This window comes from Podarcis melisellensis, assembly GCF_964234715.1.
Source record: "Podarcis melisellensis genome assembly, chromosome: 2".
Classification (NCBI taxonomy): domain Eukaryota; kingdom Metazoa; phylum Chordata; class Lepidosauria; order Squamata; family Lacertidae; genus Podarcis; species Podarcis melisellensis.
The window spans coordinates 9,998,611-10,013,445 of record NC_138529.1 but is presented as its reverse complement, the minus strand read 5'-3'; the positions used below and the strand labels follow the sequence as shown (position 1 = coordinate 10,013,445).

Below are 14,835 nucleotides of genomic sequence, written 5' to 3'. Positions count from 1 at the left end.
TTAATCCAGAATGCGGCAGCTAGACTGGTGACTGAGAGTGGCCGCCGGGACCACATAACACCGGTCCTGAGAGATCTGCATTGGCTCCCAGTACGTTTCAGAGCACAATTCAAAGTGTTGGTGCTGACCTTTAAAGCCCTAAACGGCCTCGGTCCTGTATACCTGAAGGAGCGTCTCCACCCCCATCGTTCTGCCCGGACGCTGAGGTCCAGCACTGAGGGCCTTCTGGCGGTTCCCTCATTGCGAGAAGTAAGGTTACAGGGAACCAGGCAGAGGGCCTTCTCGGTAGTGGCGCCCGCCCTGTGGAACGCCCTCCCTTCAGATGTGAAGGAAATAAGTAGCTATCTTATCTTTAAAAGACATCTGAAGGCAGCCCTGTTTAGGGAAGCTTTTAATATTTAAGGCTGTATTGTTTCTAACACTCTAGTGGAAGCTGCCCGGAGTGGCTGGGGAAACTCAGCCAGATGGGCGGGGTATTAAAAAATTATTATTATTATTATTATTATTATTATTATTATTATTATTATTATTATTATTATTATTGCATTTGCAGGTTATGTGCTTTAAAAAAAGCAGAGTTGAAAATAAAGGGTGCACATTTAGGTTTGCCATTCTTTGAATCTGTGGGATAGAAGATGCTGATTCCCCGCATCTCTGGCCGCCTCCCAGTGAAGATGTTAACTAAGTCGGAGGACGTGAAAGGGGATACGCGGTCCCCAATTCCTTCTCCCTCGTTGAACCTTTGGGCCTTTCATTTGCTTGTGCTTTCAGAAGCACACCAGACAGTGGGCCCTTTGTCTGAAGGGAAGGACGGTTCCTTAGCAACCTCGCACCACCGACTTCGGAGACAGAAGCACACAGGCCGGCCTACTTGGGACAGGAATGCATCGTCGGTTTGGCGCTGGGAATGCCAGGAATGCAGGCCTGCCCGGAGAGCTGTCCCCGGCAAAGCCATGCCCTTGCAAAAGGATCAAGAGGTCATTCAGCTCCTGGGACAGAATGCCTCAGTTTTCCCTCAAAGAAATGGCTCCGTGCCCTACCTCGCTGCAAGCTAAAGAGAGACAGAGGCGCATGCATGCACACAGTCCCTCCCTGCATCTCGGCGTCTGCTCAGGTTTGTAACGTGTCCCAGCAGGCCACCAAAAGGCCATCATAAATTGTGAACAGCTTCTTTCTCGCTCAAGTCCCCATGCAGAAAACCTGGGAATTTGAATTGGACTGGGCGACTAGCCCCGCCTACAGAGAGTGAATATTATCAACCGTATATTTACCTGGACACAATAAAAATGAGGGCAGAGGCATACGCGCCAACATTTCTCCCATGAAAATAGGGACATCCTAGACTATTATTAAGGGACGCGGGTGGCGCTGTGGGTTAAACCACAGAGCCTAGGACTTGCTGATCAGGTTGGCAGTTCGAATCCCCACGACGGGGTGAGCTCCCGTTTCTAGGTCCCTGCTCCTGCCAACCTAGCAGTTCGATAGCACATCAAAAGTGTAAGTAGATAAATAGGTACCGCTCTGGTGGGAAGGTAAACGGCGTTTCCGTGCGCTGCTCTGGTTCACCAGAAGTGGCTTAGTCATGCTGGACACATGACCCAGAAGCTGTACGCTGGCTCCCTGGGCTTTCCAGATATTATTGGACTCCAACTCCCATCAGTCCTTGCTGGGGCTGATAAGAGTTGGAGTCAATCCTGTTCTACAAGAAGCTTATTCAGTTTCAGGTACTGTAGGGTGATATCTATCAAAGTTTTACTCAAAGTAGAGCCACTGAAATTAATTAACATGACAAAGTTAGGGCCATGAATTTCCATGGGTCTACTCTGAGTAAAAATTGGTTTAAATACCACCTTTTCTTTCTTGCAAAATAAATGAAAGGGAATGGATTTATGAACGAACACTTGCAGAAACAATACAGGCAGGCAGTAGACTGATGCATCCATCCCTACCTCAGGCAGAGACCAGGCATGACCTGAAATAGATTTAGACTCTCCAGTTTTAGCACTGACCTCTATCAGCCAAAAATAAAAGCTGTCAGTACCCACTAATTCTACTGAGCACCTAGGTAACGCACCTAGAAAACGAACCAGGAGGAATCTGGGAAACCTCCAAAAACCTATTTTGTTCTACTTCACTATCTTAAACCGAGTGATAAAGTTTTGTGTGTCAACAAGCAAAGAGTATAATCTGAAGGACCCAAGTAGAAGTTCCATATATGAATGGTGCAATCCTATGTATATTTACTTATTTTTGGATGGCTGCCTTTATCAGCTACAAAATTTGTATCTGAAAGAAATTAGATGAAGCTCAGGTATTCAGAAGTCAATGGATAATATAGTATATATGACAGGTTTATTATACAATGCAAATTGAAATGTCAATAAATCTGGCAAAGTAATGAAATATGATCTCTTTAACTCCCTACTCCTCTGATTTGTCAGCATTTTCAACGCAGGACTTAGATTTAGGTCACCTGAACATGTTCAGAGTGTTTTTCCATCATTGTTGACTAACCACAGCATGCAGATGTGGGAATAGGCCTTCCAAGCAAGTTTGAGCCCCAGCACCACTTCTTATTAAAATGAACAGCTGACACGTAATATGGCTGCATTTCTGGAATGTGCACTACTAAAACATCATTATTTCAATTTTTAACCTGTTTCTTCTCTGTGATAGAAGAAGCCTATATTCCTGCTTCAGCAGATTCTTTTGGTGGTGGTGGGGAGTTCAACATGTTCAGATCTTTAAGGAACTACCATAGTTACCACATTCATTAATTAGGACCAGAATGCATCAGATTTGTGAAGAGGGCTTTTGGAATAAATTCCCATTAAGCTCTTCTGGGCAGTCTTACTGATTTCGAGGGACTTTGGCAACAGCACATGCTTTGGTGCCCAGCTGCTTGGGAAGATGACTTCAGATGAGATTAGAAGGTTATGAAATGTAAGAAGAATGCCAAGAGGAAAATAATTAGGAATAATCAGAGTCAAATGTTCCCTGGACTGTGTTGAAATTTGCAAGCAGAAAAGAAATCAGGGACAATCAACATAAAACCTACAGCAAATATTTGTTGTGATAATGTGCAAAGCACAAGTTGAAAGAAAACAGCATTTTGAGGGTGAATTGCTTTGGATCTTTTCTTACACGTAAACTGATGACCTCTGCCAGAGTTTCAGCTGTTTCAGATATACATGCCCTATATAGCTGAAATGCAAGTGATGTCTTGCATGTGTGAATCAGCTGTCGCAGATTGAGATCTGCAGGCTATCACAGCACTGGGTTACCCATTAGGCAAACTAGGGATTACCCACATAGAGCGCATTGCAGTAGTCCAAGTGGGAGATAACCAGCTCATGTACCACTCTGGCGAGTGTGCAGACAGGTAGGGTCTCAGTCGGTGTACCAAAATGGAGCTGGTAGACAGCCGCCCTGGACACAGAATTGACCTGTGCCTCCATGGACAACTGTTAAGTCCAAAGTGACTCCCAGGCTGTGCACCTGGTCCTTTAGGGGCACATTTACCCCATTCAGGACCAGGGAGTCCCCCACACCTGCCCTTCTCCTTTCACCCAGAAACTTGCTGGCCCTTATTGAATTATTTTACTCCTTCTGGTTGTTCCAGTCAACCTCAAATGCCCATTTGCCTTTTGGGTCAATATATTAATTTGTAACCATAGTTTTAATGTGTTTTTATTTGTTTATTTGTTTTTTTAAACTAACCCCTTTCTATTATCTTTGATATGGACTTAAAAAAAATTATAATTCAGATGGGATGTGAAATATTGTGTTTGATGGATTAAGTGGTTGTTTTTTTTAAGGAGTAGGGATTCTTTTCTCCTACATCTTTTTGTTTTTCTGTATATACTAAAACTATCATACAAGTTCAGGTTTTGGGGGGGGCCCGAAACCAATTACAGTGGTGCCTTGGGTTACAGACACTTCAGGTTACAGACGCTTCAGGTTACAGACTCTGCTAACCCAGAAATAGTACCTCGGGTTAAGAACTTTGCTTCAGGATGAGAACAGAAATCGTGCGGCGGCGGCAGCTGCAGCAGCGGAAGGCCCCATTAGCTAAAATGGTACCTCAGGTTAAGAACAGTTTCAGGTTAAGAACGGACCTCCAGAACGAATTAAGTTCTTAACCTGAGGTACCACTGTATGGTCTTTGCAGAGGAGCAACATTGGAAGAGCACCAGGTTAGGAAAGGCTGCTGCTGATTATTGTATAGCCTCATCTTTCTCTTCTTCAAAAAAATATATATAAACAAAATACGAGCATAAAAAACCCTTCAGCACCACCCTGAATTGGAAGAAGTATTATCATTTTATTATCCGGTTTCTTTGCCTTTGCAAGGCAGGTAAAACCAGAGATCAGCTATCATGGGATATCTGCCAGTCAGACTTGGCTTTGTCAAATGCCATGAATTCTACAACCCAATCACTAATCACACTTCTGTAGAAATCCCCATGGGGATGGGACCAGCTCTAGGAAATCCTGTAGCAAATTACCCTGACGACCCAATGAGCAACTCCCCCCCCCCCCGGGCATCTTACTTTAGAGAAAGCTACTGAAATCTCCAATTCCCTCCCTTGGTTTAGAAGACCTTATGCTACCTGATGCAGCAAAATGCATTCCAGATTCCCAGGATGCCAAAGTACACATCCTGCTCTCCTTCTTCCCCTTGCCACCAGCCAGCCAGCCAGCCACCTTCTCTCTCTCGTTCAGGGTGGAATCTTGTTGTCTCATCCAACCCCACTAATTTCCAGTAAGCCCAGTCACCATTGAAGCCACAGGACCCTGTGTGAGCATAAGCAGGCTCAGACTGGCATCTCAGAGCTCTGGCTAGTTTGCATCCCTCCCGCCAGCATTCCTTAGCCTGCTGTGCAAAAATAGAGGGCAGCTTTGTGTGAGGTCACCAGGCTCACAAGGAAGTCTATCAGGACACTGCGGGTTGGGGGGGGGGGAAACGATGACATTCCAGTTGCCAGCTATTTGGACCTTTTCCATTGTAAATACATTCCCTTTGGGAATCTCACTCCCCTCTTTTTCCTCTCAAAGGGGTTGGAGTCTAAAAGCATAGGAAAGGGGCAAACTGGTTTGCTTGCCTGCTTAGTGTTGGAATAAAGTAAGAGCCCATCTTGTAGGTGGCAACTGAAGGAAGAAAGAGAGATTTCAAGTTGGTCAGATTATTATCAGAATGAAATAACAGTTGTGGTTTAAAATATTTTCTGCTATTCATTTGAAGTGTAAAATGTAGAAGTTCACAGTACAGACAAGATATCTTAGCCTTTGTGGATTTATTTAAAAACCCAGGGACCTACCAAAATAGGTAGATATATGTTACAAAGCACAAGGGCAGCTCAGTGTGACTTTCATTACATTGACCATTCCGATATCTTACAAAGGAACCCCAAAGAAAAACATGATCTTTTCGTTATTGATTCTGTCAGTAATGCACATATATTTTTCATTTTCACTAATGTAGCTATCAGGCTATGTGGCATGATGAATTACAAGTTCAAAGGCTTCAGTTGTTTCTGTTATTAGTTGATACTCAGGGGGGCTTAAAAATAATGCCCCAAACTTAATGAATATGTGCAGTAAATATAGTACCTAATAACCTTACAGAGGTGTTCTTTTAATCTTATAGTATAAAAAAGAATCTTCTCTCTCTGGAAGAAGGCCCTTCCCTCCCTCTTCCTCAAAGTAGAGCTTTTTTTAGCTTGGGGGGAAGAAGGGAGGGTGTAATACGGAGCACAGGGTATGGCTATAATCCAAATCACTTTTTTTATGAGCAAAGGACAGTCATTCCCCTTTTGAGCTTCCCCCTCTCAAATACTTATCCCTTTATCTGAAATTCCATTCCATGGTAAAGCTGTGCAGTTGTAGATGCTGAGGATATATATAGCTGAAATATACTCGGAGTCGAGTGTGGATTTCATGCTCTTTATTCAGCTCATAGTAGTGAGGAATAGAAGTTCCCTCAAAATGTCTGCTTTATATACATTATTTACACAATGGGCCCCACATGATTGGCTAATTCTGGGATTCTCCTGTAGGCCAATCAGGTTGCGGATTCACTTCCACCTGGAGTTGGATTGGGTGGCTCCTGCGGACCAATCAGACTGCTGCATTCTGGATCCTATTGTTCTAGGACCAATCAAACCGCTGCATTCTGAATCCTATTGTTCTAGGACCAATCATTTTTTTAAAAAAGAATTTATTAAAGATTTTATTAGTACAATAGAAAAGCTAACAGAAAAAAACAGAAAACAAAACAAGAAAAGAAAAAGTAGAATTAACATCTTATAGTAACCATATTTTCTTCGCTTTTTGGACTTCCTCACATCTCTCGCTCCTGCGTTCCAAATATATACAACTTTAACCAGCAATTTATCACCTTGTTTCAATTCTTATTCTATAAATTTCCAATATTGTGTCCCTAACTTTGAATACTTTTATCTAAGTCTTAAGTCCCTAATTTAGGCATGATATTTATTCAAAATTTATCTTTCTCTTAACATTCACTCGTTCTCATATTCTTTTCAACTAGCTTAATGGTGCCGTGTTATTTTCAATCTCGCATCCTTCTTAGCACTCATACAATTTGCAATGTTTTTGTAAATAGTCCTTAAATTTCTTCCAATCCTCTTCCACTGCTTCCTCTCCCAGGTCTCGGATTCTGCCGGTCATTTCTGCTAGTTCCATGTAGTCCATCAGTTGCATCTGCCATTCTTCCAGCGTGGGCAAATCTTGGGTTTTCCAGTATTTGGCGACAAGTATCCTTGCTGCTGTTGTTGCATACATAAAAAATGTTCGGTCCTTCTTTAACACCCTCTGGCCAACAATGCCCAAAAGAAAGGCCTCTGGTTTCTTAGGGAAGGTATACTTAAATACATTTTTCATCTCATTGTATATCATTTCCCAGAAAGCCTTAACCCTAGGGCAAGTCCACCAGAGGTGAAAGAACGTTCCTTCAGTTTCCTTACATTTCCAACACTTATTATCAGACAGGTGATATATTTTTGCAAGCTTGACTGGGGTCATGTACCACCTATATATCATTTTCATAATATTCTCTTTCAAGGCATTACATGCCGTGAACTTCATGGTGGTCCATAACCTTTCCCAGTCAGCAAACATGATATTATACCCAATATCCTGTGCCCATTTTATCATAGCTGATTTAACCGTTTCATCATGTGTATTCCATTTTAACAGCAAGTTGTACATTCTTGGAAGTACCTTAGTCTTAGGTTCTAACAGTTCTGTTTCCAACTTTGATTTTTCCACCTGGAATCCTATCTTTTTATCCAATTTAAAAACCTCTTTAATCTGAGCATAATGTAGGCAATCTCACACTTTATCTTTTAGTTTCTCCAAACTCTGCAACCTCCAATTATCTCCATCTTTTTCTAGTATTTCCCAATACTTCGGCCATTTGGCCTCCATATTGGGTCTTTTCAGAGCCTTAGCTTCCATAGGTGATAACCACCTTGGGGTCTTGTTTTCTAATAAGTCTTTATATTTTGTCCAGACATTAAACACTGCTTTCCTAACAATATGGTTCTTGAAAGTCTTATGAATTTTAACCTTGTCATACCACAGATATGCATGCCATCCGAAAGCGTTGTTAAATCCTTCCAAATCTAAAACATCAGTGTTTTCAAGAAGCAGCCAGTCTTTCAACCAGCAGAAAGCTGCTGATTCATAATACAACCTTAGGTCTGGCAGGGCAACCCCCCCTCTTTCTTTAGCATCAGTTAATATTTTAAACTTAATTCTGGGCTTTTTGCCCTGCCAGACAAATTTGGAGATATCTCTTTGCCACCTCCCGAAACACTCCATTTTATCCGCAATCTGTAAAGTCTGAAACAAAAACAGCATCTTTGGCAATACATTCATCTTTATAGCAGCAATTCGGCCCAAGTATTGTTCTAGGACCAATCAGACTGCTGCATTTTGGATCCTATTCAACTCAGAACATAGCAACAGCCCAGAGAATGAATGCAGGAGCTAATCTCTGCTTCTTCACATTTTTACCCCTTCCCCTTTTTTTGCTTTTATTTTAGGTACTCTCTCCCTGAAGCACCATGACGCTTAACAAAAGTTGGTCTTAGTGCCGTTCCTTTCCCTTGTTGTGTTTCCTGCTTACAGAACAGCCGTTTCCAAACTGTGCCCAGTCAGAGAGGCTGAGGTACCGTATTTTTTGCTCTATAAGACGCACCAGACCACAAGACGCACCTAGTTTTTGGAGGAGGAAAACAAGAAAAAAAATATTCTGAATCTCAGAAGCCAGAACAGCAAGAGGGATCGCTGCGCAGCGAAAGCAGCAATCCCTCTTGCTGTTCTGGCTTCTGGGATAGCTGCACAGCCTGCATTCGCTCCATAAGACGCACACACATTTCCCCTTACTTTTTAGGAGGGAAAAGTGAGTCTTATAGAGCAAAAAATACGGTATGTCTTGAAAAACTGCATGCACATGTTAGATGCTCGCTCAGTGCCCATCAGAGTGGGGTAAGCTTATGCAGCCCGCCTTCCATCTGCCAGAATACAGGCAGTGACAACATCATTCAAGACAGAGGCAGTGTGCACTGGCTATGGACTGGGGAGAAATTAGAATCAGTTCCCATTTAAAAACAAACCGTACATAATCTGTACTTTCTGGAAAAAAGATGTGAACTGAAACATGTTCAAAATTTGCACGGCGCTGAATTTTACAGTGCAGCTCCCGGCAAAATGATGTGTACGAAAATGCATATGCTGGGATAAAGTGTCCCCCCCCCCCTTTTAATTGCAAGCCGATGTGAAAATGTGGAGAGCTGTGGTTTTGATCAGGAAAGTTAAAAATGGAGAGAAACCAAAACCAACAGATTCCCCTACCCCTTGTCTTGCCTCCCCTGCAACACCATCACCTTTGCCTAGAGATCATGATCCCATCCCTCTCTGACTGGGGAAAGGAAACCTGGAGGCAATATTAAAAGACCTTTCCCTGGTCTGAAAGGAAGGTGCTTACCTATTGTTTTGGGTTCTGATCAAGACAATATATATGTATCTTTCTGAGTGGCAGAGTGAAGTGAGTCTCTGCTTTGAATCCTACCTATCAATGCCAGTTTTGCATCTAATGGGCTCTTCTGTGCCCACTAGTCAGTTACGTTGGCAGTACTGCATGCCCCTGTCCTCATGCCAAGCTAAGCTGATTTCCCAGCATCACACACCCCAGCTGTTTGCCTGCCTGACTCAACTGCAGTGCCAGCCATACTGGCCTTCATCCTTCGTTAATGAGGTGGGGCTGCTTCTTTAAATATTATTCTGTTTGAGCTTCCTACCACTCTGTGGTACAGCCAGTGGCTTTCTCTCTTCACTTGGCTATTTATGGTCTCCATAATATTAACAGTAATTCACTGGCCTATGTTTGGGCTGTTTATCTTCCTCTGGGCAGCTAAGGCAGGGATTATAGGAAGCCTTTCACAGGCCTCACGCTACAGATCCTACATATTTCCCTTTGGTTCTAGGGGATCCCAAGAAGTCAACAGCTGGTGACAGACAATGGGCGGTGGAGTTGTTGACGTCTCCCTCCTACCTTTAAGGTACCACAATGACACCTGCTTGTCTGTGGGGTGAAGGAAAGGAGGGCCACAAGGAATTCAGTTGTGGGTCAAATGTGTGGGTGCTCCTTTGTCTCAGTTTTATCTAGCAGTCCACTATAAATATCAAATCTTCAAATCTCCTCTCACACTGAGAGGTGGCATCTTAGCCTGTGGTTGTTAGGCAATCACAAAAGGGTCTTTCTGGCACAGCACAGATGTAACACCCTGCCATAATAATAATAATAATAATAATAATAATAATAATAATAATAAATTATTTATACCCCGCCCATCTGGCTGGGCTTCCTCAGCCACTCTGGGCGGCTTCCCAAAAAAATATTTTAAATACTGTAATACATCAAACATTAAAAGCTTCCCTAAACAGGGCTGCCTTCAGATGTCTTCTATTAGTCTGGTAGTTGTTGTTCTCTTTGACATCTGGTTGGAGGGCGTTCCACGGGGAGGGCGCCACTACCGAGAAGGCCCTCTGCCTGGTTCCCTGTAACCTCGCTTCTCGCAGTGAGGGAACCCCCAGAAGGCCCTCGGCGCTGGACCTCAGTGTCCGGGTAGAACGATGGGGGTGGAGACGCTCCTTCAGGTATACTGGACCGAGGCCGTTTAGGGCTTTAAAGGTCAGCACCAACACTTTGAATTGTGCTCAGAAACGCAAGTCCACTGCAAGTCCACTGCTGCTGCAGCAGATCTCCGGAGAAAGGCAAACTTCTACGTGGAAAATCATTGTGGATTCAGTGCTTTTGCAAGTTTCACACAATGCTGTCCTCATGAAAATGCCGCCTCATATTCCCTCTATCTCGTTTAATCCGGATTTACCGTCGCCCCCTCCTACTCTCCTCCTCCTCCTCCTCCTCCTCCTCTTCTTCTTCTTACGTAACAGATTTTCAGCAGAAACAGTAAACCCAGATTAAATGGGAAATTTTTCAATGAGCACAATGTGATTTGGACAATGTGCAAACTGTGCTTGCATGAACACCACTGAATTGGCAATAAACTTCCATGCCAAAGCACCCGCCTTTCGCTTATGTACCACAAAACTCAGCTCGGCCTTCTCTGCCTCTTCCCCCCAAACCTGCATCTTCTGTTGTTTTCTTAGCACACACAGATCTCACAAACCTGCTTTCTACCCATTCAGACGCGGGTGGCGCTGTGGGTTAAACCACAGAGCCTAGGACTTGCCGATCAGAAGGTTGGCCGTTTGAATCCCTCTAAGCTCCCGTTGCTTGGTCCCTGCTCCTGCCAACCTAGCAGTTTGAAAGCACCTCAAAGTGCAAGTAGATAAATAGGTACGGTGGGAAGGTAAACGGCATTTCCATGCGCTGCTCTGGTTCGCCAGAAGTGGCTTAGTCATGCTGGCCACATGACCCGGAAGCTGTACTCTGGCTCCCTCGGCCAATAAAGCAAGATAAGCGCCACAACCCCAGAGTCGGTCACAACTGGACCGGTCAGGGGTCCCTTTACCTTTACCTTTACCCATTCAGAACACACTAGCAAGTTCCACCTCCTCTCCTGCTATTCTAAACAGTCAGACAGCAATATCTGTAACAAAAGGAAGGTACCTGGTTAGTAGGTTTAGTACAGTGTTTCCCAGACTTGGGATTCCAGCTGTTTTCAGACTACAATTCCCATCATCACTGGTCCTGCTGGCTAGGGATGATGTGAGTTGTAGTCCAAAAACAGCGTGAGACCCAAGTTTGGGAAACACTGGTTTAGTACCTGGTTAGACCTGGCTAGTAGGTTTGACCAACTTTCGGCAGCCTTTATGGACCTGATAACTGTCTCCTATGCAATCCTCCACATTTTCAATGGTGTAATATCGGCCAGAAATTAGAATGACAGTAGCTTGAAAGCTCACCAGGTGACCTTCCTAATAGTATTAGTCTTGGGAAAAATGCATGTACTGGTGAAAACAACGGGCAAAATGCATTAAATTGAGGTAAACTGCTTTGCAAAAATACGGATTGCCAAAAAAGGCTGTACAATAGGAGAAATTCACACTAAAACATTGATGAATTTTTATGAGGACTTTAAAAAAAAAAAGCAAAATGTTTCAAAATGTGGAGAACTGAATTTAGGATTGTAAACACGAGAAACTGAAATGGACAAGGGTTGCCCATATCTATTAAAGATACACCAGTACAAACAACACCGCTTTTGCATGTGGGCAGTGGAGATTCAGGTGCTTCCACACAGAAATAAGCCCAGTTTTGCACATGCAAACCTACCTGAAGATGGGCTGCGATAGGTAACTTGATGACAGGCCAAGGCCCACTCACCAAACTCCCTATTAATGACATTACACCCTCTACAAACAGGCGTTAACGCATAGGCATGAATAGATTCTCTGTTAGATGCCCCAATCATTTATTTAACCTCCAAGGTGGCTTTGCCTCATTCCCCCGGCAGAAAGCAGAACAAAATGCTTTCTATTTATATTTCCTCCCAGACACAGGCTTCCTTGTCTCTTGGCTTTGCCTTTGACACCATTACACACTGCTCGATTCTGCTGTCACTAGCGTGCACCAGTGCAAACGGACAGAAACTGAGTTAGGGCAGCGTAGCATTGGCACACATAAGACCCAAATCCATCCCAGGATGCTAAATAAAGCATGAATGGAGGAAACCACACGTAGGTAACCACAGACGCCCCTCCCCATTGAATTCTCAGACCCAGAAATGTTTTGCACGTGCAGAAGCTGTATTGTCTCTTGGTTTTTAAGAAAGGGGGTTTCTAGACTTTCTCTGTACCAGGGGGTGGTGGGTGGATGGTAGACAGCCTTGCATAGGGCCTGGTTGAGACCAACCAGATAACCTGGGGACGAGGTTCTGTCACAGGGTTCTGTCTTGGGCCCGGTCTTATTCAACATCTTTATCAACGACTTGGATGATGGACTCGAGGGCATCCTGATCAAATTTGCAGATGACACCAAACTGGGAGGGGTGGCTAACACCCCAGAGGACAGGATCACACTTCAAAACGACCTTGACAGATTAGAGAACTGGGCCAAAACAAACAAAATGAATTTTAACAGGGAGAAATGTAAAGTATTGCACTTGGGCAAAAAAACTGAGAGGCACAAATACAAGATGGGTGACACCTGGCTTGAGAGCAGTACATGTGAAAAGGATCTAGGAGTTTTGGTTGACCACAAACTTGACATGAGCCAACAGTGTGACGCGGCAGCTAAAAAAGCCAATGCAATTCTGGGCTGCATCAATAGGAGATCAAGGAAAGTAATAGTGCCACTGTATTCTGCTCTGGTCAGACCTCACCTGGAGTACTGTGTCCAGTTCTGGGCACCACAGTTCAAGAAGGACACTGACAAACTGGAATGTGTCCAGAGGAGGGCAACCAAAATGGTCAAAGGCCTGGAAACGATGCCTTATGAGGAACGGCTAAGGGAGCTGGGCATGTTTAGCCTGGAGAAGAGGAGGTTAAGAGGTGATATGATAGCCATGTTCAAATATATAAAAGGATGTCACATAGAGGAGGGAGAAAGGTTGTTTTCTGCTGCTCCAGAGAAGCGGAAACGGAGCAATGGATCCAAACTACAAGAAAGATTCCACCTAAAATTTAGGAAGAACTTCCTGACAGTAAGAGCTGTTCGACAGTGGAATTTGCTGCCAAGGAGTGTGGTGGAGTCTCCTTCTTTGGAGGTCTTTAAGCAGAGGCTTGACAACCATATGTCAGGAGTGCTCTGATGGTGTTTCCTGCTTGGCAGGGGGTTGGACTCGATGGCCCTTGTGGTCTCTCCCAACTCTATGATTCTATGAGGTTAGGGGTGGGGTGAGAGATTCAATTTAGTTGGCATTTACAGGCAATTTTTTCTTAAGCCACACTTTCCAAAGCAACATATAGACTTTTATGTTTAAACTGAAATTGATGTATTGGCGGTTACTTTATTTATTTATTTTCCCCCCAATATAAGAGGCTTTAGTAATAGTCTTACAATACATTACATATATATAGTACATCTTGTAGAGTAAATTGAGATTTCAATCATATACACGCAAAAATGTGTATATTAGCATAAATTTGTCCTAAAGTGCTTGTGAATTTTAATGAGGATATTATTATTATTATTATTATTAAAATCACAAACTGATTTGGAAATGTGGAAAAGTATATTTAAGCTTGGGGGAAAATAGAAACTGAGAGAAACCAGTATTGACATACTCACCCATTTCTAGATGATAGTGATCTAATTTATTTGCTTGTGTGTTTTATGAGATTTATATTGTGCCACATGTCTCCAAAGGAGCCTTCAAGGCAGTTGGAAGAATGGAAGCCCAGTCTCCGCTAGAAAGACACTGATCCTTGTGTCATCATTAATTTTCTCCCTCTCTAGGGAGTGGGGAGGCCCTGACTTGCAGCTGATATAGGATCTCTGCGATTGCCATTTGTCAACAAGACCCTAGAAGCATTTATAGTTCTCGGGCAACCAGGAGAAGGCCAGAATCAACCTATCAGAGCAGGATCATGCAAATGTTCTCACAGACCAAATAAGAGGCTGCAGCTCCTTTGTCTGGCAGCTGTTACCAAAAACAGCTTCGAGAGAGATCCTGCTGCCCCAACTGATAGTAGACCATGGTTCAAAATATGTACCCTTTCACACACCCCACCCACGACACTAAGAAGATTAGATTTTTTTTAAAGATAATTTATTACAGTCAAAGACCAGCTCGCATAACACAATAAAAACAGTGTTCATAAAGATGAAATATACAATCAGAGCAGATTGCAGCAATAGCTCATGAGTTAAAATTGAGATATATACCGTACATACACCCATACAACTGAGATTTGGGCTACCATAAAAATTGACCCTGAGGCGCCCCAAAGGGTGACTTCAGCATTTCCCTTGTAAGCTATTTTATTCTAGAGGATGATCTGTGCCTACAAATCTGGGCGCAGAATCTGGCTACCAGCCAGGTCGTCTTGTGATCTTTGCCTAGGAGGAGAGAATTAAGTTTAGACCTGTCTGAAAGATTGGCGAGCCTCTTCAGCAAAGGATCAATGGTGCCTCTACGAATCTCAACATAAAAAAGGACATCTTAAAAAATATATGTTCGGGGCTTCCTATTTCCTCTAATGGGCAGGCGCAAAGTCTCTGTGCTTACGGGACTCTTCTATAGCAGCCTTCCAGAACCGGTGAGGGCAAGGCAGAGCTTCTAGCAAGAGTGAAAGCCCTTCTTGGGTTTCTGGATGTAAGGAAATAGAGATATGTTG

General features: G+C 43.5%; 1 long non-coding RNA gene across 1 annotated transcript in view; it reads left to right on the top strand.

The window, feature by feature from the left end:
* Positions 1-651: 651 nt before the first annotated feature.
* The window catches only part of LOC309363037, a 29,751-nt gene continuing 15,567 nt past the window's right edge, over positions 652-14,835 (top strand). Inside the window, exons 1-2 of the long non-coding RNA XR_014165181.1 lie at positions 652-1,114; positions 8,073-8,197. This is a non-coding gene — a long non-coding RNA (uncharacterized lncRNA). The remainder of the gene's footprint in view (positions 1,115-8,072; positions 8,198-14,835) is intronic.